The 27,439-nt window shown below is 37.2% G+C and overlaps 1 protein-coding gene across 2 annotated transcripts in view; it reads left to right on the top strand.

The window, feature by feature from the left end:
- The window catches only part of LRBA (LPS responsive beige-like anchor protein), a 1,331,662-nt gene that overhangs the window by 649,456 nt on the left and 654,767 nt on the right, over positions 1-27,439 (top strand). The window lies entirely within an intron of this gene.

Genomic DNA, 27,439 nt, shown 5'->3' with positions numbered 1-27,439 from the left:
TGCACACATTGGAAGTAGCACACATATTACGGATTGAAGGTAAACGCGTTTGCTTGAGCGTAATTTAATTTAACGTGCGTCAGGTTAGTGCAATTTCAGAGCTCTTGTTAACTGTTATACGAGACAAAAAAGTTGCACAAAACACATCAAAAAATGCATGTTAAAAGTACAGTTACTCATAACACTGATAAAAATTACTTTTTAAAAAATCATAAAGTTATAAGGGCTCAGATATCAAGTCTTAGATGTTAGAGATAAAAAAGGCATACAAAGAGCTATAACCTATACATATACACATGTCTAAATATGTGTGTGTATGTATGCATATATATATGTGTGTACATATGGATTTGTGTTTTGTTTATTTACTGTTCATATTTAACATTCCAATGTTCTATATATATATTTTATAAAAAAGTTACATTATTTTCTATGAGAAGAACATAGAAATGTATAATATGCGTTTTGCACTTTGTTTTATGATTTAGATCTTAATGCTGTCAAGTTATCACACGTGTTATTGAAATATTACATAGAAAATATTAAAACATATTAAAAATTATGAAAACCTATTACACATACTGTAAAATATTTAGATATATTCTATGGATTATTTAGAATATTTGACGGTGTTTAATAATTTTTAATAATATTTTTTTTTATATGTAATATTTTAATAATGTGCCTTAAAAATACTATGTTTTCATGTGCACTAAACCGACTGCATTAAGATCTAAATCATGAAACACGATGTGCAAAACGCATATTTTACATTCCTATGTTCTTCACATAGAAAATAATGTAGTTATTATTAAATATATATTTCTATGTATCGGATACTGATATATATGTTACCAAAAATCCATCATATATTTAAATAGCAATGTGAAGAACATTGGAATGTTAAATATTTATATTTCATTTTGTGTTGCGCTCTTGGTTAGTACACAAGTATGGGTGTTTATTTTTCAGTTTTCGGGCTACATTGAAGTCTATGGGGCATAATTTAATGCGTTTGCGTTATTTAAAGTTCCACTTTTTGCACGCGTCGGGTTAGAGATCCTGTGCAAACTTTTTACTTAAAACTCGTAATATGATAGCAACGCGACACGTAAAAAGCCTCCATCCAGCGATGTTTACATTTGAACAGGAGCGCTAAATAGCGCTCCACTCGTAATCTAGCCCTATGTCAGTAGTGTTTGGTTCTATGTATAATAGATGTGCATTTGCTAACTTTAGCAATAAATGAATAAATCAGTCTCCAAAAAAATGCTGAAAGCGGCTTGTGGCTGCCATCTTCGACATTCTTTTACTACTGAAGTTCACAAATGCACATGTCTATTGTGTAACATTGCAATAATTTGCAAACTGCTGGCAGATGGCTAAAGACTCATTCACGCTCCTGAGCTCACGTAAGATTACTTTTTATCAAAGGATACCAAGCGAACTAAGCAAAATTGATGAAAGAAGTAAACTGGAAAGTTGTTGTAAATTCCATGCTCTAACCAATCCATTTAAGTTTAATTTTTATTTTACTGTCCCTTTAATTCTGAATATTGTGGTGGTTTTTTCAATTTCCTTGAGAGGCTGGAGTGGATGTTTAAGAAACCCTGCTACATTCTACAAAGTGATTGCTTTTTCAATTTAATAGTTAAAGGAAAGCCATGAAACCTATTTTTTTCCTTGCAAGATTCAGAGTATAAAGTTTAACCCCTTTGCCCAATCTGACATAGATCTTATGTTAGGTGGTACACTTGGCCTTGCACCGCATAAAGTCTGAACTTTTTTCATCCCTTGCAGTCTCAGTTGTCAAGGTACAACTGAAACCTGCTGTTTGTGTGCTGTGAGCATCTGCCTTAGTCATGCATGACTAAGGGTCAGATGGGCCCGAAACGTTGCTATTTTCTGTCTTCATGTCACTGTAAATAAAGACTATACCTTGATAAGTTGGTGGTGCTGACGTCTCCCTCTTGAATTTTGATATATATATATATATATATATATATATATATATATATATATATATATATATATACATATATACATATATACATATATACATATATATATATATATACACACATATATACATATATATACATATATATATATATACACACAGTATATCACAAAAGTGAGTACATCCCTCACATTTTTGTAAATATAGTGAGTGTACAGCCTATATAACAGTGTAAATTTGCTGTCCCCTCAAAATAACTCCACACACAGCCATTAATGTCTAAACAAATGCGAGTACACCACTAAGTGGAAATGCCCGAATTGGGCCCAAAGTGTCAATATTTAGTGTGGCCACCATTATTTTCTCCAGGACATGGAGTTCACCAGAACTTCACAGGTTGCCACTGGAGTCCTCTTCCACTCCTCCATGACGACATAATGGAGCTGGTGGATGTTAGAGACCTTGCGCTCCCCCACCTTCCATTTTAGGATGCCCCACAGAAGCTCAATAGGGTTTAGGTCTGGAGACATGCTTGTCTAGTCCATCACCTTTACCCTCTGCTTCTTTAGCATGGCAGTGGTCGTCTTGGAGGTGTGTTTGGGGTTGTTATGTTGGAATACTGCTCTGCTTCAGTATTTCACAGTACATGTTGGCATTCATGGTTCCCTCAATGAACTGTAGCTCCCCAGTGCTGGCAGCACTCATGCCAGCCCAGACCTTGACACTCCCACCACCATGCTTGACTGTAGGCAAGACACACTTTGTTGTTGCCACACACGCTTGACACCATCTGAACAAAATAAGTTTATCTTGCTCTCATCAGACCACAGGACATGGTTCCAGCAATCCATGTCATTAGTCTGCTTGTCTTCAGCAAACTGCACGCTTTCTTGTGCATCATCTTTAGAAGAGGCTTCCTTCTGGGACAACAGCCATGCAGATCAATTTGTTGCAGTGTGTGGTGTATGGTTTTAGCACTGACAGGCTGACTCCCCACCCCTTCAACCTCTGCAGCAATGCTGGCAGCACTCATACGTCTATTTCTTTCATGTAATTAACAAGAGTCCATGAGCTAGTGACGTATGGGATATACATTCCTACCAGGAGGGGCAAAGTTTCCCAAACCTTAAAATGCCTATAAATACACCCCTCACCACACCCACAAATCAGTTTTACAAACTTTGCCTCCAAGGGAGGTGGTGAAGTAAGTTTGTGCTAGATTCTACGTTGATATGCGCTCCGCAGCAAGTTGGAGCCCGGTTTTCCTCTCAGCGTGCAGTGAATGTCAGAGGGATGTGAGGAGAGTATTGCCTATTGAATGCAGTGATCTCCTTCTACGGGGTCTATTTCATAAGGTTCTCTGTTATCGGTCGTAGAGATTCATCTCTTACCTCCCTTTTCAGATCGACGATATACTCTTATATTTACCATTTCCTCTACTGATTCTCGTTTCAGTACTGGTTTGGCTTTCTACAAACATGTAGATGAGTGTCCTGGGGTAAGTAAGTCTTATTTTCTGTGACACTCTAAGCTATGGTTGGGCACTTTATTTATAAAGTTCTAAATATATGTATTCAAACATTTATTTGCCTTGACTCAGAATGTTCAACTTTCCTTATTTCCAGACAGTCAGTTTCATATTTGGGATTATGCTTTAATTATCATATTTTTTCTTACCTCAAAAATTTGACTTTTTCCCTGTGGGCTGTTAGGCTCGCGGGGGCTGAAAATGCTTCATTTTATTGCGTCATTTTTGGCGCGGACTTTTTTGGCGCAAAAATTCATTTCCGTTTCCGGCGTCATACGTGTCGCCGGAAGTTGCGTCATTTTTTGACGTTATTTTGCGCCAAAAATGTCGGCGTTCCGGATGTTGCGTCATTTTTGGCGCAAAAAGCATTTAGGCGCCAAATAATGTGGGCGTCTTTTTTGGCGCCAAAAAATATGGGCGTCGCTTTTGTCTCCACATTATTTCAGTCTCATTTTTCATTTGCTTCTGGTTGCTAGAAGCTTGATGTTTGGCATTTTTTTCCCATTCCTGAAACTGTCTTATAAGGAATTTGATCTATTTTGCTTTATATGTTGTTTTTTCTCTTACATATTGCAAGATGTCTCACGTTGCATCTGAGCCAGAAGATACTACAGGAAAACCTCTGCCTGCTGGATCTACCAAAGCTAAGTGTATCTGCTGTAAACTTTTGGTAGCTATTCCTCCAGCTGTTGTTTGTATTAAATGTCATGACAAACTTGTTAATGCAGATAATATTTCCTTTAGTGATGTACCATTGCCTGTTGCAGTTCCCTCAACATCTAAGGTGCAGAATGTTCCTGATAACATAAGAGATTTTGTTTCTGAATCCATAAAGAAGGCTTTGTCTGTTATTTCTCCTTCTAGTAAACGTAAAAAGTCTTTTAAATCTTCTCTTTCTACAGATGAATTTTTAAATGAACACCATCATTCTGATTCTTTGGACTCTTCTGGTTCAGAGGATTCTGTCTCAGAGATTGATGCTGATAAATCTTCATATTTATTTAAGATGGAATTTATTCGCTCTTTACTTAAAGAAGTACTAATTGCTTTAGAAATAGAGGATTCTAGTCCTCTTGATACTAATTCTATACGTTTAGATAAGGTTTTTAAAGCTCCTGCGGTTATTCCAGAAGTCTTTCCTGTTCCTAATGCTATTTCTGCAGTAATTGCTAAGGAATGGGATAGATTGGGTAATTCATTTACTCCTTCTAAACGTTTTAAGCAATTATATCCTGTTCCGCCTGACAGGTTAGAATTTTGGGACAAAATCCCTAAAGTTGATGGGGCTATTTCTACCCTTGCTAAACGTACTACCATTCCTACATCAGATGGTACCTCGTTTATGGATCCTTTAGATAGAAAAATTGAATCTTTTCTAAGAAAAGCTTATCTATGTTCAGGTAATCTTCTTAGACCTGCTATATCATTGGCTGATGTTGCTGCAGCTTCAACTTTTTGGTTGGAAACTCTAGCGCAACAAGTAACAAATCGTGATTCTCATGATATTATTATTCTTCTCCAGCATGCTAATAATTTCATCTGTGATGCCATTTTTGATATTATTAGAGTTGATGTTAGATTTATGTCTCTGGCTATCTTAGCCAGAAGAGCTTTATGGCTTAAGACTTGGAATGCTGATATGGCTTCTAAATCAACTCTACTTTCCATTTCTTTCCAGGGAAACAAATTATTTGGTTCTCAGTTGGATTCTATTATTTCAACTGTTACTGGTGGGAAAGGAACTTTTTTACCACAGGATAAAAAGTCTAAAGGTAAAAACAGGGCTAACAATCGTTTTCGATCCTTTCGTTTCAACAAAGAACAAAAGCCTGATCCTTCGTCCTCAGGAGCAGTTTCAGTTTGGAAACCATCTCCAGTCTGGAATAAATCCAAGCCTGCTAGAAAGGCAAAGCCTGCTTCTAAGTTCACATGAAGGTACGGCCCTCATTCCAGTTCCGCTGGTAGGGGGCAGGTTACGTTTTTTCAAAGAAATTTGGATCGATTCTGTTCACAATCTTTGGATTCAGAACATTGTTTCAGAAGGGTACAGAATTGGTTTCAAGATGAGACCTCCTGCAAAGAGATTTTTTCTTTCCCATGTCCCAGTAAATCCAGTGAAAGCTCAGCATTTCTGAATTGTGTTTCAGATCTAGAGTTGGCTGGAGTAATTATGCCAGTTCCAGTTCCGGAACAGGGGATGGGGTTTTATTCAAATCTCTTCATTGTACCAAAGAAGGAGAATTCCTTCAGACCAGTTCTGGATCTAAAATTATTGAATCGCTATGTAAGGATACCAACGTTCAAGATGGTAACTGTAAGGACTATATTGCCTTTTGTTCAGCAAGGGAATTATATGTCCACAATAGATTTACAGGATGCATATCTGCATATTCCGATTCATCCAGATCATTATCAGTTCCTGAGATTCTCTTTTCTAGACAAGCATTACCAATTTGTGGCTCTACCGTTTGGCCTTGCTACAGCTCCAAGAATTTTCACAAAGATTCTCGGTGCCCTTCTGTCTGTAATCAGAGAACAGGGTATTGTGGTATTTCCTTATTTGGACGATATCTTGGTACTTGCTCCGTCTTTACATTTAGCAGAGTCTCATACGAATCGACTTGTGTTGTTTCTTCAAGATCATGGTTGGAGGATCAATTTACTAAAAAGTTCTTTGATTCCTCAAACAAGGGTAACCTTTCTGGGTTTCCAGATAGATTCAGTGTCCATGACTCTGTCTTTAACAGACAAGAGACGTCTAAAATTGATTACAGCTTGTCGAAACCTTCAGTCACAATCATTCCCTTCGGTAGCCTTATGCATGGAAATTCTAGGTCTTATGACTGCTGCATCGGACGCGATCCCCTTTGCTCGTTTTCACATGCGACCTCTTCAGCTCTGTATGCTGAATCAATGGTGCAAGGATTACACAAAGATATCTCAATTAATATCTTTAAAACCGATTGTTCGACACTCTCTAACGTGGTGGACAGATCACCATCGTTTAATTCAGGGGGCTTCTTTTGTTCTTCCGACCTGGACTGTAATTTCAACAGATGCAAGTCTCACAGGTTGGGGAGCTGTGTGGGGATCTCTGACGGCACAAGGAGTTTGGGAATCTCAGGAGGTGAGATTACCGATCAATATTTTGGAACTCCGTGCAATTTTCAGAGCTCTTCAGTTTTGGCCTCTTCTGAAGAGAGAATCATTCATTTGTTTTCAGACAGACAATGTCACAACTGTGGCATACATCAATCATCAAGGAGGGACTCACAGTCCTCTGGCTATGAAAGAAGTATCTCGAATTTTGGTTTGGGCGGAATCCAGCTCCTGTCTAATCTCTGCGGTTCATATCCCAGGTGTAGACAATTGGGAAGCGGATTATCTCAGTCGCCAAACGTTGCATCCGGGCGAATGGTCTCTTCACCCAGAGGTATTTCTTCAGATTGTTCAATTGTGGGGGCTCCCAGAGATAGATCTGATGGCCTCTCATCTAAACAAGAAACTTCCCAGGTATCTGTCCAGATCCCGGGATCCTCAGGCGGAGGCAGTGGTTGCATTATCACTTCCTTGGAAGTATCATCCTGCCTATATCTTTCCGCCTCTAGTTCTTCTTCCAAGAGTAATCTCCAAGATTCTGAGGGAATGCTCGTTTGTTCTGCTAATAGCTCCGGCATGGCCTCACAGGTTTTGGTATGCGGATCTTGTCCGGATGGCATCTTGCCAGCCATGGACTCTTCCGTTAAGACCAGACCTTCTGTCACAAGGTCCTTTTTTCCATCCGGATCTGAAATCCTTAAATTTAAAGGTATGGAGATTGAACGCTTGATTCTTGGTCATAGAGGTTTCTCTGATTCCGTGATTAATACTATGTTACAGGCTCGTAAATCTGTATCTCGAGAGATATATTATAGAGTCTGGAAGACTTATATTTCTTGGTGTCTTTCTCATCATTTTTCTTGGCATTCTTTTAGAATACCGAGAATTTTACAATTTCTTCAGGATGGTTTGGATAAGGGTTTGTCCGCAAGATCTTTGAAAGGACAAATCTCTGCTCTTTCTGTTCTTTTTCACAGAAAGATTGCTATTCTTCCTGATATTCTTTGTTTTGTACAAGCTTTGGTTCGTATAAAACCTGTCATTAAGTCAATTTCTCCTCCTTGGAGTTTGAATTTGGTTCTGGGAGCTCTTCAAGCTCCTCCGTTTGAACCTATGCATTCATTGGACATTAAATTACTTTCTTGGAAAGTTTTGTTCCTTTTGGCTATCTCTTCTGCTAGAAGAGTTTCTGAATTATCTGCTCTTTCATGTGAGTCTCCTTTTCTGATTTTTCATCAGGATAAGGCGGTGTTGCGAACTTCTTTTGAATTTTTACCTAAAGTTGTGAATTCCAACAACATTAGTAGAGAAATTGTGGTTCCTTCATTATGTCCTAATCCTAAGAATTCTAAGGAGAAATCATTGCATTCTTTGGATGTTGTTAGAGCTTTGAAATATTATGTTGAAGCTACGAAATCTTTCCGTAAGACTTCTAGTCTATTTGTTATCTTTTCCGGTTCTAGGAAAGGCCAGAAAGCTTCTGCCATTTCTTTGGCATCTTGGTTGAAATCTTTAATTCATCTTGCCTATGTTGAGTCGGGTAAAACTCCGCCTCAAAGAATTACAGCTCATTCTACTAGGTCAGTATCTACTTCCTGGGCGTTTAGGAATGAAGCTTCGGTTGACCAGATCTGCAAAGCAGCAACTTGGTCTTCTTTGCATACTTTTACTAAATTCTACCATTTTGATGTATTTTCTTCTTCTGAAGCAGTTTTTGGTAGAAAAGTTCTTCAGGCAGCGGTTTCAGTTTGAATCTTCTGCTTATGTTTTTTGTTAAACTTTATTTTGGGTGTGGATTATTTTCAGCAGGAATTGGCTGTCTTTATTTTATCCCTCCCTCTCTAGTGACTCTTGTGTGGAAAGATCCACATCTTGGGTAGTCATTATCCCATACGTCACTAGCTCATGGACTCTTGTTAATTACATGAAAGAAAACATAATTTATGTAAGAACTTACCTGATAAATTCATTTCTTTCATATTAACAAGAGTCCATGAGGCCCACCCTTTTTTGTGGTGGTTATGATTTTTTTGTATAAAGCACAATTATTCCAATTCCTTATTTTATATGCTTCGCACTTTTTCTTATCACCCCACTTCTTGGCTATTCGTTAAACTGATTTGTGGGTGTGGTGAGGGGTGTATTTATAGGCATTTTAAGGTTTGGGAAACTTTGCCCCTCCTGGTAGGAATGTATATCCCATACGTCACTAGCTCATGGACTCTTGTTAATATGAAAGAAATGAATTTATCAGGTAAGTTCTTACATAAATTATGTTTTCCCAAAGAAAACCTCTGGATATGATGCTGAGTTTGTTCAACCATGGCGAGGCCTGTTCTGAGTGGAACCTGTCCTGTAAAACTTCTATATGGTCTTGCCCACCGTGCTGCAGCTCAATTTCAGGGTCTTGGCAATCTTCTTATAGCGTAGGCCATCTTTATGTAGAGCAACACATTTTTTTTTCATATACTCAGAGTTCTTTGCGTGCGGTGCATGTTGAACTTCCAGTGACCAGTATGAGAGCGTGTGAGAGCGATAACACCAAATTAAACACACCTGCTCCCCATTTACACCTGAGACCTTGTAACACTAACGAGTCACATGACACTGGGGACGGAAAATGGCTAATTGGGATCAATTTGGACATTTCCACTTAGGAGTGTACTCAGTTTTGTTGCCAATGGTTTAGACATTAATGGCTGTGTGTTGAGTTATTTTGAGGGGACAGCAAATGTACACTGTTATACAGGCTGTACACACTACTTTACATTGTAGCAAAGTGTAATTTCTTCAGTGTTGTCACATGAAAAGATATACTAAAATATTTTCAAAAATGTGAGGGGTGTACTCACTTTTGTTAGATACTGTGTGTATGTATGTGTGTGTGTGTGTATATATATATATATATATATATATATAATCATCAAACGAAAGCACTCTCAGGACTTGTTAATAGTGGGTCAAAAACTAGTGTTTATTGGCGTTTCGGGGTTCACACAGACCCCTTAATCAGAATGAAGAACAGTGTTGCATCACAATCTTATATAGTGTTAAACAATCAAATTCATAAAACAATACAAACCACCTGTGTCAAATAATTCAGTTCCTATGTAGCTCAGTGGAACACACTCCATGTGTTCCACTGAAACCGGAAGTATCCTCACTTCCGGTTGTGAAGTGAAATATTATAGCATAATTGTATTTTTAAAAGAAAAAAAAAGAACATGATTCTCTTTGTCATAAATATATACATAGTTAATTATGGTGCTTCATGCTAAGTTTAAATTGTGGGATAAAAAAAGCTAACCTTAGTGTTAAAACAAACACTCCCATAAACTGTGCAATTGTGTATGGAATGCATGCATGCGTTTCAGCAAACCGGAAGTCTCTCAGCTTCCTGTCTTACGAAAATCGCGTAAAAGTGAAAAGGTGTAAAAAGTGAAGACAAGCTTGTGTTATTCATTGGTTTAGTTTAGTAGCTCAATTGTATGACATCCATATGTTTTGGACTAATGGTACATGTCTCATAGTATCAACTACAACATATGGCAGAATCGCAACAGCAGAAGTCTCCTCCCCTCCAGGAGTTCCCACAACTGCTATTACCCAATCATAAGACTCATAGTAATATATATATATATATATATATATATATATATATATATATATATATATATATATATATATATATATATATATAGTACTATGAGTCTTGTGATTGGGTAATAGCAGTTGCAGCTGAGAGACTTCCGGTTTGCTGAAACGCATACATGCGTTTCATACACGATTGCACAATTTATGGGAGTGTTTGTTTTAACACTAAGGTTAGCCTTTTTATCCCACGATTTAAACTTAGCATGAAGCACCATAATGATCTATGTATATATTTATGACAAAGAGAGTGTTCTTTTTTTCTTTTATAAATACAATTATGCTATAATATTTCACTTCACAACCGGAAGTGAGGATACTTAGAGGAGGAACCCTACATTTCAGAAAAAATTATAATAAATAATAACAAAAACAAAAATACACTAATGTGTTAGTGGCAGATTAATTTCCAGTAATAAAATTGAAGGAAACTGTGGAGGGAACGGGGAGGTGAAGAAGAGGAACCCTACACTACAGAAAATAAAAATAAACTACTTAAATATGGCTAACAAACAAAAAAAGAAAAAGCCCTAAACTGCATCCCGGTAAGACTGTCTGTCAGTACCTATGATGGTGGTGACCATTGATGTGGGAAGGGGGGGGGGCAGAGCTGTTTGGTAGGGATCGGAGGGTGGGGGTAATCCCTACACTGCAACAATTATTATCCTTAACAGCTGATTAACCCCTTCACTGGTCAGAATTTTAGAAGTATGGTTCTGAGCCGCAATTAGCAGCCTTTTAATCCCCAAAAACCAATGGCAGAGCCATGCATGACTGCTATTTCTGAACAAAGGGGATCCCAGGGAAGCTTTTACAATTGTTTGTCTTAGGACTCCAGTAGTTGTGTGTAAACAATTTCAGTGAGAAACTCAGTTTCTTAACATATTTCCTTTTGGGAAATATAAAACTTTATGGGATTTATACTAGATATGTGGGATAACTTTAGCTCTGAAAACTGAAGGATTACATTTTTTTTTTTTTTTTCATAAATCAATGTTTAAGCATGCTTGTGACCTGCTGCAAGATTTTGAACTTGGATAGGTAAGGGCTTAAAGGGACACTGAACCCAATTTTTTCTTGTGTGATTCAGATGGAGCATGAACTTTTAAGCAACTTTCTAATTTACTCCCATTATCAAATTTTCTTCATTCTCTTGGTATCTTTATTTGAAATGCAAGAATGTCATTTTAGATGCCGGCCCATTTTTGGTGAACAACATCCACCAATAAAAAAATGCTTTCCAGAGGTTTGTACCAAAAAAAAGCTTAGTTGCCTTCTTTTTCAAATAAAGATACCAAAAGAATGAAGGAAAATTGATAATAGGAGTAAATTAGAAAGTTGCTTAAAATTGCATGCTCTATCTGAATCACGAAAGGAAAAATTTGGGTTCAGTGTCCCTTTAAGAAAATACACATATGATGAGTATCTATACACCATGGTGGCTATCTATATACTCAGAATATATTGTGATTTTCTTATTTACCCCTTTTTAAGCCCCATTGTGTTGCTCAATGAATTATTGGGTACTTTTCCTGTAAAGCAAATGTTTATATAGTCTATTCAAATCCAATTGAAATTGCTGCTGGAAATGTGCTTTAAACTGGAGAAGTTGCAACAGTGTTGAACATATTGAGGAACACCACAAATTACTTTCTGGATCTATAAACAACATAGCTGGGTCTATGAGTAAGGCTAAGATGTACAGCCGAAACGCGTAAGACAGCAGCTGGGTCTTTCTGTTTTTAATGTCTTTTTAGCTCATGTAAGTCTAAATAAAGTATGTGTTTCTTTTCTATGTCTGGAGGCTGGCTGGAGTCTCTTTTCTGTTTTTGCTAACATAGCTGGGTTATTAACGTTACTCATGGAAAATGGAAGCCGACTTCACACAGCTAATATTCTCATATTGGTGCAGCTTTTGTAGTCTCTTCTCCATAAATACTTATTCCCAGGATGGATGACATGGTTGCAGATTTCTTATCCAAGCAATTTAGATATTTTTCTGACATTTGCTTTTCTGCTTGACACCCTATAGCATTCTGTTTTTATTTCCTGGACTCCAAACAAGTCTCCAAACAAGCCTCTATCTATGCTATTTCCTAAATAACCATTTCCTTCAGTATGCAGTTAATTGCTTTCAAGAGAATAACCAAAAAAACAATGTGCCCTCTTTTATGAAAGCACATTGACATTCTCCAGCATAAAGCAGGCTTCACTGATTTATGATTTGCGTATAACCAAAATAGGAGGGTGAGCTACATAAACCTTTCCCAAGTGTACCTGTCTACCAGCCCTTTAAAAAGCAGGGTTTATTGTTTGGTATTTAAACAAAATGTTGCATGTAATGTGTTATGAGTCAGGCTACAGGATAGCTGAAATGTGTCAGTTTGCCCACCCGTCTCCTGCATTCGGTATGCTATATTTTCCATCTAAAGGGGGGGAGAGTCCACGGCTTCATTCATTACTTGTGGGAAGTAAGAACCTGGCCACCAGGAGGAGGCAAAGACACCCCAGCCAAAGTCTTAAATACCTTCCCTACTTCCCTCATACCCCAGTCATTCTTTGCCTTTCGTAACAGGAGGTTGGCTAGAAGTGTCTGAATATTCTGAGAAGTCTCTTATGGAGGGTAGTACTCTTTGGAATGGGACTGGAGTTTTAAGTAGTCCTGTCAGCCTCTCAGTGAGAGCTTGGGTGAAAGTAAGAGTCTGGAGATGCAGGGAGAGTCTTTCTGCTAAACCATCCCGACTCATTTTAACTGCTCCATAAGCAATCAAAGTTGACGAGTTTTGCTGCCTTTTTCCTACACTCAAGTCCATGTCAGGAGAAATGCTACTACACTGTCACACTTGAGAGGCAGTGTTCCTGTTCCATGGCGTAGATTCTGGTAAGATCGTTTAATTTTTATACACATAATGAGAACGCAGAAGACAGGGTCACAGTGTGATTCCTCTTATCTTTATAGAATCAAGGGAATTATTGAACAGAGGGGGGGTTTATGCATATTATTGTTTGTGTCATTGCTGCTATATGTGTGAGATGAGGCCCTGGCAATGGGTGAACTTTAGTTTCCTTCGGGAGTATTTAAGCAGCTGTTTTGGCACATTTACTCCCTAGTGCAGGGGCAGTCCTGCAAGGCATTCCTTCTGTCCGGGTGTGGCCTAATCTACGTCCTTGCTTGACTGGCGGTGCAGGAGACGTAATGGTTTCTGTGGTCTAGGTCGTAGGTGGTGAGTGCTCCGGCCATTGGAGGTTATAAAGGTGCCTTTGTTTATATTTTATAGCTAGTCCGTAATAAAGCCGCAAGCTATGGAGGACTCTGATGCATTAGAGGGTACTCCCTCTTTAACTAAGTCTAGTACCTGTGTTTATTGTGAGGAGGTTCCTGTAGATCCGCCTGCTCAACTATGTTCCCCTTGCCTTGATATGGTCTCGACTTCTCGAAAGAAGAGAATGTCTAGTTCTACTGAGCTGTCCACCTCTGAGGGCTCCCCGTCCCGTGAGGTGCGTCTCCTACTTTCTTGTCCGAGTACACATGCAGTGCCCCAGAGCATGTCTATTTCTCCTTCAGGGAAAATCGTTTGGCCGTCAGACTTTGCAGATCAACTGCAAACTGCGGTCTCTAAGGGGATTAGTGCCTTACCACGTTCTGCTAAGCGCAAGCGTAGGGTAAAATATGGCGATCCAGCCCAGGAGTCCTATACTCCTATGGATATCTCGGAAAGGTTATCCGCTGACGAGGACAAATCCGACTCTTCGGAGGACATTCCTTCTGGGTTAGAATCCATGTCATTTAAAGCTCTGTCTGCAGAGGAGCCTGACTTTAGGTTAAGGATGGAAAATTTGCGCTTTTTGCTAAGGCAGGTGCTTGCTACTCTCGAGGTTCCGGAACCAAAACTACCGGAGGAACCCTTGATTCCTAAGCTTGATAAAGTGTATGAGGACAGGATGGTACCTCAGACCTTCCCGGTTCCTGTTAAGATGGCTAACATTATTAAGAATGAATGGGAGAGATTAGGTTCTTCCTTTTCCCCTTCTTCCTTTAAGAAACTGTTCCCCGTTCCAGACTCTCAGCTCGAGCTATGGGGTCCGTCCCTAAGGTGGATTGTGCTATCTCTATGCTCACGAAGCGGAAGAAGATTCCTCTTGAGGATAGTTTTCGTTCAAGGAGCCCATGGATAAAAAGTTAAAAAAACATGTTAAGGAAAATGTTTCAACACATGGGGTTTGTTTTTCAGCCGGCAGCGGCGGTTGCTGGAGCTGCGACATATTGGTGCGAATCTCGGACCGATATGGTCGAGAGGGAGACTCCCCTCGACGAAATATAGGAGAGAATTAAGGCCTTTGAGGGTAGCTAATTCTTTTATTTGTGATGCCAATATGCAAATTATTCACCAGAATGCTAAGGTTTCAGGGTATTTTGTACTAGCCCGCAGTGCTCTGTGGCTAAAGTCGTGGTCTGCGAACATGACCTCTAAGTCCAGACTGTTATCCTTTCCCTTTCAGGGCAAGATCCTGTTCGGTCCAGGATTGGACTTGATCATATCCACGGTGACGGGAGGCAAGGGTGCTTTCCTACCGCAGGGTAAGAAGGTTAAGCCTAAGGGATCTACTTTTCGTCCCTTTCGTGAGGACAAGGCTCAGCGCCAGCTTGGAAGCCAGCTCAGTCTTGGAACAAGTCCAAGCAGAACAAGAAGCCCACTGAAACAAAGTCGGCATGAAGGGGCAGCCCCCGACCGGTCCCCGGACCAAGTAGGGGCAGATTATCTCTCTTCTCAGAGGCCTGGTTGCAGGATGTTCAGGACCCTTGGGTTCTGGAGGTTGTCACCCAAGGATACAGGATAGTGTTCAGATCTCATCTGCCCAGGGGCAGATTCCTCCTGTCAAACCTGTCTTCCAGAGAAGAAAAGAGACGCCTTTCTAGAATGTGTGAGGGATCTCTCTTCTCTCTGAGTTATTGTATCAGTACCCCCAGCAGAAAGGGGTCTAGGGTACTATTCAAACCTTTTTTTGGTTCCAAAGAAAGAGGTCATGTTCTGCCCGATTCTAGACCTAAAATGTTTAAACAAGTTTCTGGCTGTTCCATCGTTCAAAATGGAAACAATCAGATCTATTCTGCCTCTAGTTCAAGAGGGTCAGTTCATGACGTTAATAGACTTGAAGAATGCCTATCTTCATGTACCAATCCACAGGGATCACTTCCAGTTTGAGATTTGCGTTTTTGGACCAACATTTCCAGTTTGTGGCCCTTCCCTTTGGTCTGGTGATGGCCCTGAGAGTCTTCACAAAGGTTCTGTGGGCGCTGCTCGCAGTTGCCAGGTCCAGAGGCATTGCTGTGGCGCCCTATCTGGACGATATCCTAGTCCAGGCGCCGTCGTCCAGTCTCGCAGAGGATCACTCAAGGGCCTTTCTTCTTTTGCTCCAATCTCACGGTTGGAAGATAAACTCAGGAAAGAGCTCCTTGATTCCCAGCAACAGGGTGGAGTTCCTTGGAACGATAATAGATTCTATATCCATGAGGATTTTTCTCACAGATCAGCGACACAGGAAGATTGCGTCCGCCTGTCTTGCCCTTCAGTCCTCCTCCAGTCCCTCTGTGGCTCAGAATATGGAGGTGATCGGGCTTATGGTGTCCAGCATCAATGTCATTCCATTTGCCAGGTTCCATCACAGACCTCTTCAGTTGTGCATGTTGAGACATTGGAACAGCGATCATTCTCTCCTTCTGATAAATATTCTGGAACTTCAAGCGATGTACAATGCTCTAAAGGTGTGGCCTCTTCTGGGGTCATTCAGCTTCATCAGATTCCAGACAGACATTACCTCTGTGGCTTACATCAACCATCAGGGGGGGGACGAGAAGCTCCCTAGCGATGAGGGAGGTTTCTCGGATATTGGAATGGGCAGAGTCCCACGGCTGCTCGCTCTTGGCAATCCACATTCTGGGTGTTGACTGGGAATCGGATTTTCTTAGCAGGCAATCCTTCCATCCAGGGAATGGTCTCTCCACCCCAAGGTGTTTGTGGAGATTTGTCACAAATCGGGGACTCCAGAGATAGATCTTATGCCGTCCAGAGTCAATTGCAAGCTACCCAGATATGGGTCGCGGTCCAGGGATCCTCAGGCAGAGCTGATAGATGCCTTGGCGGTACCTTGGGGATTCAACCTAGTTTATATTTTTCCACCGTTGCCACTTCTACCTTATGTAGTGGCCCGCATCAAGCAGGAGCAAGCTTTGGCTATTCTGATTGCTCCGTTGTGGCCGCGGAGGTCATGGTTTGCAGATCTGGCGGGGATGTCGTTGTCTCCTCCATGGAGGTTAACCCTGTCGTGGGGATCTGTTGGCACAGGGTCCCTTTCAACATCAAAATCTGGATTCTTTGAGGCTGACTGCGTGGAGATTGAACGCTTGGCCATGAGAGGGTGTTCTGAGAGAATGATTGATACTCTTGTTCAGGCTAGGAAGCCGGTTACTCGTCGCATCTTTCATAAGGTGTGGAGGACTAACTTGTCCTGGTGTGAGAAGCATGGATATCCTTGGCACAATGTGAAGGTATCCAGGATTCTGTCCTTTCTCCAGGATGGACTGGAAAAGGGGCTTGCCACCAGTTCCTTAAAGGGACATATTTTGGCATTATCTGTTCTGTTACACAAAAGACTTGCTGAGCTTCATCATATGCAGTCTTTTGTTCAGGCTTTGTCTAGAATCAGGCCTGTTTTTAGACAGCCCGCTCCTCCTTGGAGCTTGAACTTGGTTCTGAAGGTGTTGAAGAGGGTTCCATTTGAACCTATGCACTCTGTTGACATTTAAGATTCTTTCTTGGAAGGTTCTTTTTCTGTTGGCTATTGTATCGGCATGCAGAGCATCTGCAATGTAAGCCTCATCTGTTTTTTCATGCCAATAAGACTGTTCTTGGCACTGGTTTGGGATTTCTTGACAAAGTTGTGTCTAACCGTAACATCAATCAGGAAATCATTGTTCCTTCTTTGTGTCCTAACCCCTCTTCTCCTAAGGAGAGGTTACTTCATAATTTGGATGTGGTTCAAGCTTTGAAATTCTATCGTCAGGCTACAAAGGATTTCACATTTCTTTTTCTGTATATCAATACCGAGGAATCCAATAAGTATTTATTATATTTCATTTGTTGATCATTTATATATTTATATATATATATATATAATTTTAGTGTTGTATTATTGTTTATTTTATATTCTTTACAGAAAATAATAGAAAATATCATAATTATAACTTTCACCTTAGGAATAGCATTGAATAGGCGCACCTCCCTCTTTTTTCTTAAAACACACTTCTGCTAGTGTTGTTTTTTTTTTATACAAAGGATTTCAGACAGACTACATCTCTTTTTGTGGTGTATTCAGGGAAGCGCAAGGGGCAGAAAGCCTCTGCAACTTCTTTGTCCTTCTGGTTGAGGAGCATGATTCGTTTGGCCTACAAGACAGCGGGACATAAGCCTCCTCAGAGGATCACGGCTCATTCTTCTAGAGCTGTGGCTTCTTCATGGGCTTTAAAGAATGAGGCTTCTATGGAGCAGATTTGTAAGGCGGCTACCTGGTCCTCCTTACATACCTTTACAAAATTTTAAAAATGTTACGTTTTTGCTTCGGCGGAAGCAGTTTTTTGGAGAAGGGTTTTACAGGCTGTGGTGCCCTCATATTAGGGTCCGCCTGTTGCCCTCCCGTTTTTTTCATTCCGTGTCCTCTAGAGCTTGGGTATTTGTTTCCACAAGTAATGAATGAATCCGTAGACTCTCCTCCCCTTTAGATGGAAAATATAAATTATGCTTACCTGATAATTTAATTTCCAATGAAATGATCAGGTAAGCTTAATTTATATTATTTATTGGGTGGCCCTTCATCATTTTTGTAGTTGATTTTCTGTAAATTGTACCATGGCATAATAATGATTTAGCACTGCAGGATATGTTGGTACTGTACAAGTAAATGGTAATAATGCCTATAATTTATTTGCCTATTCACTTATCTCCATCTGTTTGCTGCTTCTTTTCTTTTTTTTTTTTTTCTACACACACACACACACACACACACACACACACACACACACACACTCACACACACACTCACACACACACATGTATAATATATACATTTTTTTATTATTATTTTTTCCTTTATACTGCATATATTTTTTCTGTTTATTGACAACTTTTGTACTTCTGTAAAGGGAATATTTAGTGATCCATTGAATTCCATGTTCTTGTACATTTACCCTGTATTTCTTTTTAACCTACATTGAGAAATAGTGACTTTTTATGTGGCTAAAAGTGTTACTAAAAAGTCATTACAGGAGTTAATAAAATAATAATTTACAACTTTTTATTGAGGTCAGTTTTGGGGTGTTGATTGTTATCTAAGAGAAAATAAAACCTCTGTGCACTATGTTTTCCTCTTTTCTTTCTATTGTTTGCAAGAGTGCAATATCAGTGTGGTATCGATCGTCAGGGTCCAGTAGTTAGTCAAAGGCTATCTCCTCTGACTAACCCTTTGGCTCAATGTCATCCTCCTTCTTGTGATAGATTGTTACAATCTCAGCCAGTGTAATTACACACTAGCCAAGTGGGTCATTTATTTCTACACTTTCACCATTTACCAAAAAATCTCCTTTATCTTTAGAAGCCAGCTCTTCCCCATGCAGTAAAAGGAACATAATGGTAACATAAAACATTACTGTGTTGAACTGGGAGTTTACAAACAAAAAGTATAAAGCTTTATCTTTAAATAAAATTGTTTTTGCTTTGAAAAAGTGTTCTCGCTTTTTTTGTTTAAATTAATCTTTAACTGCATCATCAATACTTTTTATTGCAGAACTGCAGTCCGCAATACCTAATGCTAATGTTTGATTTTAATTAGAATTAGTGTGAAACAAGTGTTAAATACAGTTGAATACATGGAAATCTTCTACGCTATGGTGCCTATTCAAAATCAAGCGAACCTATGATTCGTGTCGAGACTTGCCTCAAAATCAGGCGGCCATATTCAAAATCAAACTGTCTGGCATATATGCGCAACTATTCGGCTGATGGTTGTAATATTGCAGGAAAATATACTCGGCTGCAATGTTTATCTCTTTAGATGGACATATTGGCTTGAAATGATATCAAAAGGCAAACGAGAATATAAACACGCTTTAATTCTTGCAGAAAATCTTTTTCACCTACTTGCTGGCGAGTACCATTGTAAGCAATGGAGGAAATAAAGCCAGACTGCAATGCAGAAACCAAAGTACTTGTATAAGTCACATTTCATGTCAATTTAAAATTAAGACACTGCACTTTTCTGCATGAAGTTTTTTTTAACTTTCTTTAATACTACAACCTGTCTACATTTTAATACTACAAAAATATTTTAAAAATAAATAAAACGTTCATTCAGTTAGCTTAGTTTTACAAAGAGTGCTATTTTATTCTCAGCCTCAACACTCCTGCTAGTGTTTAATAGTTTTTTAGTTGAACTAAATGATCATAAATCCATATACCTATAGTTATAGAGACATATGTCTGTTTATTATGTTTATAGTGCTTTTTTGTTTTACTTTTATAGGTTATCAGTTTATATAGACAGCCCTTTTATATTTTACCAATTAATATTACATATAATACTGCTTACCACTTTTTTTTTTTCTTTCTAAAAGGACCTTCAAGCCTGTGGGGACATCTTTAAAGGACCATTAATTACTGTAATATTGCATTATTGACAAATACATAATACAAATATAAAGCAATGGACTCCTTTTAAATTTAAAATGACTAGTATATTTTTTATAGCAGATTTAAGTTAATTCCGTTTTTCTCCCCCTACATCATGTGACAGCTGTCAGCCAATTACAATACACGTGTATATACTGTGGTGTAAGAGCTGATGCTTCCAAAAGCGTGCATGTAAATAATTGTGCATATTTTAATAATGGAAGTAAATTGGATTTTTTTTTTTTTTTACTTGTATGCTGTTTGAATTATAAATTTAATTTTGACTTTACTGTCCCTTTAAGAGAGTATTAGTGTTGATGATAATTTTCCTGGTGAATTAAAGAAGCTGGAAGCTATATAGACATTGACCATCAAAGCATATATAACAGGTGGACACTGTGGCTCAAAACTCTGATTATCAGTTGTATTTTCTTACATTTTGCTTTAGCATACTGTGTATAAATCTTTTTTCCTCACAATAATACAATTAACTGGTTGCATTTTAAACTCACTGTGGTATTTTAGCGGCACAGTTCAAGTGTGTTCACTATACATCACTTGTATACAGTATATTTAGCATCCGTAATATCAGATGAACTAACCTTGATTGAAGCTGGTATGGTTCCATGTTTGTTGAGTAGGTTTTTCCTCTACAACATTTTTATTTAAAAAAAAATAAAAATAAATATTGTATTACACAGTTAAAGGATCATTAAATACAGTAGAATTGCATAATCCACAAATGAATAATAAAAACACAATGCTATCACACTTCATTTCAATTTCAAATTAGTAGATTTTTTTTCTGGCAAATTTAAAAGTGTATTCCATTTACCCTCATGTGACAGCCATCAGACAATCACAAAATGTATATATCTATATACTGTGCACTCTTGCACATGCTCAGTAACAGCAGGTGCCTCATAGTGTGCATATAAAAAAGTGCATATTTTGATATTAGAAGTACATTGTCATTTAAAAAAAAAAAAACATTTTTAATTACATGCTCTGTATAAATCATGTAAGTTTTTTTTTTTTTAATTGTCCCTTTAAATTGTCTATTAAATGGCATGGTAAGAGTAGACAGGCACATGTTTTTCAAGCTTATGGTTGTCAGAGTTTTTTCCCTGTTTTGTTTGCCATGTGCTGCTGGCAGCCATTTTACTCACCTCTCTTCCTGACTATGGTGCATTGTGGGGGATGCTGCTCATTTCCTGCACCTCTTTTTATGGCCAGACTGGTGTGCATCATCCGTCTGAGACAGGATGCAGTCTCAGAATTGTGATGTCATCACTTATTATTTAAAGGGCCTCTGTTCAGTATGCTTTGCCTTTGCGTTGTCTCAGACCTGTTTGTTAGAGTTCCTGTATATTACCTGGCTGCCTGACATCCTTCCTGGTTTGTTCCTGACTCTGCTGTTTCCCTTGTTGCGGATTCCGGCTCGTCTGACTATTCGCTTTGGCTCCTGACTCGGCTCGTCTGACTACCAGCTCTGGTTTTGACTCCTGGCTTGATATTTGACTTGTGGACTTTTTATTATTTTTTGCTATTAATAAAGGTGTGATTATTTTTGCACTTCTCGTCTGTCTGATTCCTGGCACCCTGACAATGGTATTTTTTTCCATTGCAAATAGATTTGGTTATGATTGATCAGATGTGTTAATAATGATGTAAGACCTAATACAGTTAACATTTAATTGTGATATTGTTTTAATGGGCTATGAACCATGGACACAGAAGTGGAAATCTTATATAGCTTTTTGTTCCAAAAATGTAAAACTAAATTATAATCTTATAATTTTTATTATTTTATTACGTTTGCTTGACAAAAATAATTTATAAGATATTTTTTCCAAGCTTCCTAAAAAGATTCTATTTCAATTCAGTACAATGTTTGATGTTGGGATATTGCTCGCTGGTTTATTTATTGAGTATCTAGACGCTGTAGACAGTAAGCATGTGCTTTATAGCGCAATAATTAGTATATCATTTTCAACGTTTCAATGAACTTATGTCATAAAAAATTTAAGGGGTATTTAATTGTTGGTAATAAGGACTGTGTGTTAATAGAGTCTAGATAATTAGGAGTTCATTTGCATTTCTCTACTCACAAATTTTCTCAGCGACTACAGTCCCTTAAATCTGTAGTTTTTCTCTGAAGAATTATTGTATCCAGTTTATTTCTAGTAAAACTCATCTGCCAAATTAAATCTTGTTGTCGTTGTTTAGTAATTTTAGTAATTGCATGTTCAATAATAATGTGTGGCTAGCCTTTATTAAGGGTAAAATTTGTATTTTAGAGCACATTGAGTATTAATTGGTTTTGTGGTTCCCAAAGATGTATGTTGTTGCATTCTATTGTTCACAAAAAAATATTCAATTTCTTTAGGTTGTGCACTTGCATTCACAGATTGTGCATACAATTGCATTATCTATCTATTTAATTGTCACAATTAAAAACATTTGAAAAATCAGGCTTGTTATGTAAACTGTGATCAATCTTTGAGTGGAGTAGCATTTTTCTTTTTTACCACTGGTAAACATATATATATATATATATATATATATATATATATATATATATATAATGGCTGTACATTGTTGTTAGGGGACGTTAGTGTTCATTTTCCAACTCTTAGAACTTGTGGCTCAAATGAGGCAGTATATATTAACGTAGCAGTCACTAAAACCCTAAAGTAAATTAGTTCAGTACTTTTAAGATACTTAAATATTATAAATTTAAGATTTTTAAAATGACAATCATCAAATGTAATATAAAGATCTCAGATTATTCATTGAATTGGGATATTATATTGATTTGAAGTATCTACTGTTCCTTTTATCCAATTTGGCTGGAACATTTTGATATTAAACAACCAGTGAACTCAACATTTTAACAATGCATACAATGTTTCATTATTAAAAATGGGAAACCTTATTTCAGTATAGATTCATTGTTTATTTTGCTCCCTTTTGATGTAAAATACATCTGATAAGTGGGCTTGTTCCACTTTATCCCAGTGAAGTTTGGGTTATTACTTTTTAACTAATTTTTCTTTGAGCTAGTGTCCCCACATTTTATGTATACATTTGCTCTTTTATGGAGGATTATCAGTTTTGAATCAACATTAATGATAGGCAAAGCATTATTTTCAATACCAGTGGGCATACTAGGTAAATTGTGTGTGTATGTGTGTGTATATATATATATATATGTGTGTGTGTGTGTGTGTGTGTATATATGTGTGTATATATATATATATGTATATATATATATATATATATATATATATATATATATATATATATATATAAACATATTTATATTTAGCTATTAAATGTAGTTTACAAAGAAATATATGTTGGTTTTGTTTTAATACTTGTTAAATTATTACTAATCAACTAAGCTGAATTGGTGCTAAACCACCTTAAAGGACCAATCAATTCAGTAGAATTACATAATTAACAAGTACATAATAAAAAAGACAATGCAATAGCACCTACTATGAATTTCAAATAAGCAGTAGATTTTTTTTGACACTTTTTTTTTTCTCCCATTTTCATCCCCTCCGTATCATGTGACAGACATCATCCAATCACAGACTACTATATGTATACCCTGTGAGCGTGTGCACATGCTCAGTAGGATCTTGTTCCCCAGAAAGTGTGCATATAAAAATAATGTGCAAAATTTGATAATGGAAGTAAATTGGAAACTGTCTTAAAACTTCATGCTCTTTCTGAATCATAAAACTTTATTTTGACTTGAGTGTCCCTTTAAGGGAAGAGTACAGGCTACCTCTAAGCTTGTGCTATATATGTGTAGTAGTTTGTGATTGGTAAGCAATGTTCTTTTTGTAATCAAAAACATAAAAAGAGACAGCTATTTACAGTCAAAGGAAATGTAATGTGAAAAACGCTGAACCCAGTACAATGTTTATCTTCGTTCAGAGAGAGAAGAAATGGTTGCGAAGATAAAGGTATACACCTGATGACTAATCAATATATTCAAACATATTTGGTCATTACAATCAAATCTATATTAAGAACACATAAGCCATAAAATTGAGTTTACTGCATATTTATATCAGGGGTTCTTCTTCTTGAGTTTCTGTGTACTGGGTATACAGGTCACATGACCTCCACGTGAGCAGGCTGTAACTGAAGTTCCAGAATAGACACGTGATAGAATCAGCTGCACTGGCTGCCAAACTTAATTTGAAAGTACAATACATCAACAAAATATGTAAGGAGGCCTAATGGGCTAAAATCCAATGTTTATTAGTAACAACGTTAAAAAATTGCACAGATAGTCTAAAACATAAAAACAAAACAGCTGAGTATGGCGACTGTGGTGATCTATGATTACGATATCCAACCAAAACACGTCAGACGCCACAGTCTGCATACCCAGCCGTTTTGTTTTTATGTTTTACACTCTCCGTTCCTTTTTTGTATCTACTTTATAACGTTGTTACTAATAAACATTGGATTTTAGCCCACGAGGCTGCCTTACATATTTTTGTTGATGTAATGGTCTTTTTGTCCTGGGGACAGGGAAATCGGTGAAAAGAAAAAAAACAATATATAGACAAAATAAAGTTGCGTTATTCATTGCAATATTCTTCTCATATATGAATGTACATTATCATGCAGCTTACAATTTGTTAGTCCTTTTAAATTTTGCCTACTACCATTGCTCCTAAAGGTTTATGTGTTTGAGAGAGCGAACAATTTAACTTTGATTAAAACCTATTTATATTTAGATTATAGAACTCTGAAAACTAGAAAAACCTTGAACATTAAATTGGAAATTATTTTTTTTATTTTTTTGTGTTCATGGCTTAAGCACAGGCAGATTTATTTTTAGCTTGTTGTTAGCACATTTCAGCTGTTTGGTGATCCAAGACTGTGTTGCTTGTACTTTATCATAGAATAGAAAACTGCAAGTGAAAGGGTCTATATAACACAAAGGGACCGTAAACAACTTGTAATTACAAGACATTTCTGTTGTGTTGCTATAGAATAACATATTGGCAAAGTCTTAATATGTCTGAAACAAATTAACATCCATTTCACTACAATTACTCTTCAATAGCCAAACTACACACACCATTTGCTTTATTTCGAGGAACCAATCTGGGCTTTAGTCCACAGGCAGCAATGCTAGCCATGGTTATGTTAGTATAAAATGCATTGTTTTGCAGTTGTTATCTGATAAAGCCAATTAGGGACAGATATGTAGCAGAGTTATTCTTGAGGAGTCAGCAGGGTGCAAGTTGTGAAAAAGAGAAATTGCTCAATTTCCAGAGCAAAATGACATGAAAGGGGACAAAATAAATAATGCAAATATAGTGCTAATTTATTGTAATATGCATAACTAAACATTTATATAAGTCTCAAGGTGTTTACAGTCTCTTTAATGCTGCATCTTAATGTACTGAACTACACCAGTTCAAGTTAGAATTAAAAGGACAATATACTGTAACATCTTTGTTCTTTAATTTTTTTGCAGTATTTTACATTCTTCAGTGCACTACATTGTTTGCAAAGAACACATTTACTTTTATTTTGGCATTTAAAATAGCACATTTTGCCTGTTGTCTCCACTTATACTGAAAATGTCAATGCTTAATACGTGTAAATAACCATCATCACTTGACCACAACCAGAGACATTTTGCATTATAGCTTAATGTTGGGCGACTTCCATTTATATTGTCATGCCATCTTAAAGGTATGCAACAAAGTTGTAACAAACATCAAAGGGATATGAAACCCAAATTGTTCCTTTCATGATCTAGGTAGAGAATATGATTTAAAAAACTTTCTAATTTACCTCTTATCAATTTTTCTTTGTTCTCTTGGTATCTTTTGTTGAAAAGAAGAGATGTAGCCAGCCTATTTCTAGAGCGGTATATGGCAGCAGTGTTGCATGTTATCCATATGCAAGAACACTAGATGGCAGCACTACTTGTTTCTGCCATGTACTCTTCCAGATGCCTACCTAGGTGTCTCTTCAAAATAGAACATTATGAAGCAAATTTGATAATAGAAACTGTTATGCTTTGTATGAATCACAAATGAACATTGTTGAGTTTTATATCCCTTTGTATTCAAAATTAAAGTTAAAATCATGCAGAAAAGAAGAATTCAAGGTAGAGAGATTATATTTAGAGAGTTAAAATGTAGAAGAACTGCACTGGATATAGCAATTTAAAATATAGCTAAAGAACAAACCAATGTATGTAAATATACAAAACACAAATAAAGCAATTAAGCATAAATATAGAAAAAAAAAGAATTTAAATAACTAAAAATTAAGGGCAAAATATATTAAAAACAGATAATAAAACCTTATCCAAGTATTCTCCAAAATATATGTGATGATAAATATAATGGTTCAGGAGCTCTGGTTTCCATTTAAAAGGTCCAGTAAAGGTAACCTTTGTATACAAGTTTAAATGTGTCTGCATTGCTAGAAGATGATCCAACTAGTTCAATAACCGTCCCTAAAATGGTTGGCATTTGGATCTTAATATTAGTGTTTTCCAGTGTTATATGATAGTTATGCAGCCATCTTACTATAATTTTCATAAGTCTCACATAATTAGATAAACTACATACATAATTTTACATTTATCTATTTCAAAACTCTCATCAGTAACAGAGGGGCTGAAAGACTTTTCAAGTTGTTTAAATACACCTGCATGGTGATCCCATACCTATACATAACTTTACAAGTGAGCTATAAGGTGGTTTTGATTTGGAATTATACGCTGATAGCTATTATACAACCTATAGTTATTTTTCACCTATATGCAAAGTGACATCCTATAGAATCCAGACCTTTCAATTAACCACTGACTTAGGCAACTGAGAAAATAGTATTTTACAGATTTCTTAAAATTATAAATGTGGTGATAAATGTGTCATCTCTTTAAATAATCTAATAAAACAGGCATTCTGTATAAATAGCAGGACTTTTATGTTTGATCAATGCAGAAATGTGCCTTTGACATGAGACCCTCATAACTTAACCATTAATATTCCAATGACCTCATAGACTTCTGATCAAATATACCTTGAGGGCCATCGAGATTTGATAGAACAAAGGAAAATGCATTTACTGGCATCCAGTATATGCTTTGTTCTAGTAAGCCTAATACTAGGAATTTGTTACCATTCTTGTTGAACTGATGCAATAGCTAGATTTTGTATTAAAGTTGGTCTTACCCCAAAAATTCATTGTTTCACCAGGTTAGAAAATAAGACTTGATCTGAAGTTCGGAATTTAAATTCTTTGGTTTAACAATGAAAAGTAAAGGTGTTTACATTTTTGGCAAGTAAAATAAGTCTGTCAGGAGGGATTGTTTTAAATGAATGTAGTTTATATAGTGCATGCCTTCTACTGTATTAGTAAGTAAACATTCATATTAACCTTTTATTCATGAAATACAATCTGAGGCTAATGCTTCACTTA

The sequence above is a fragment of the Bombina bombina genome, chromosome 2 (genome assembly GCF_027579735.1).
Source record: "Bombina bombina isolate aBomBom1 chromosome 2, aBomBom1.pri, whole genome shotgun sequence".
Lineage (NCBI taxonomy): Eukaryota > Metazoa > Chordata > Amphibia > Anura > Bombinatoridae > Bombina > Bombina bombina.
Note: the sequence above shows the minus strand (reverse complement) of the source record. Positions and strands in the feature narration are given on the sequence as shown.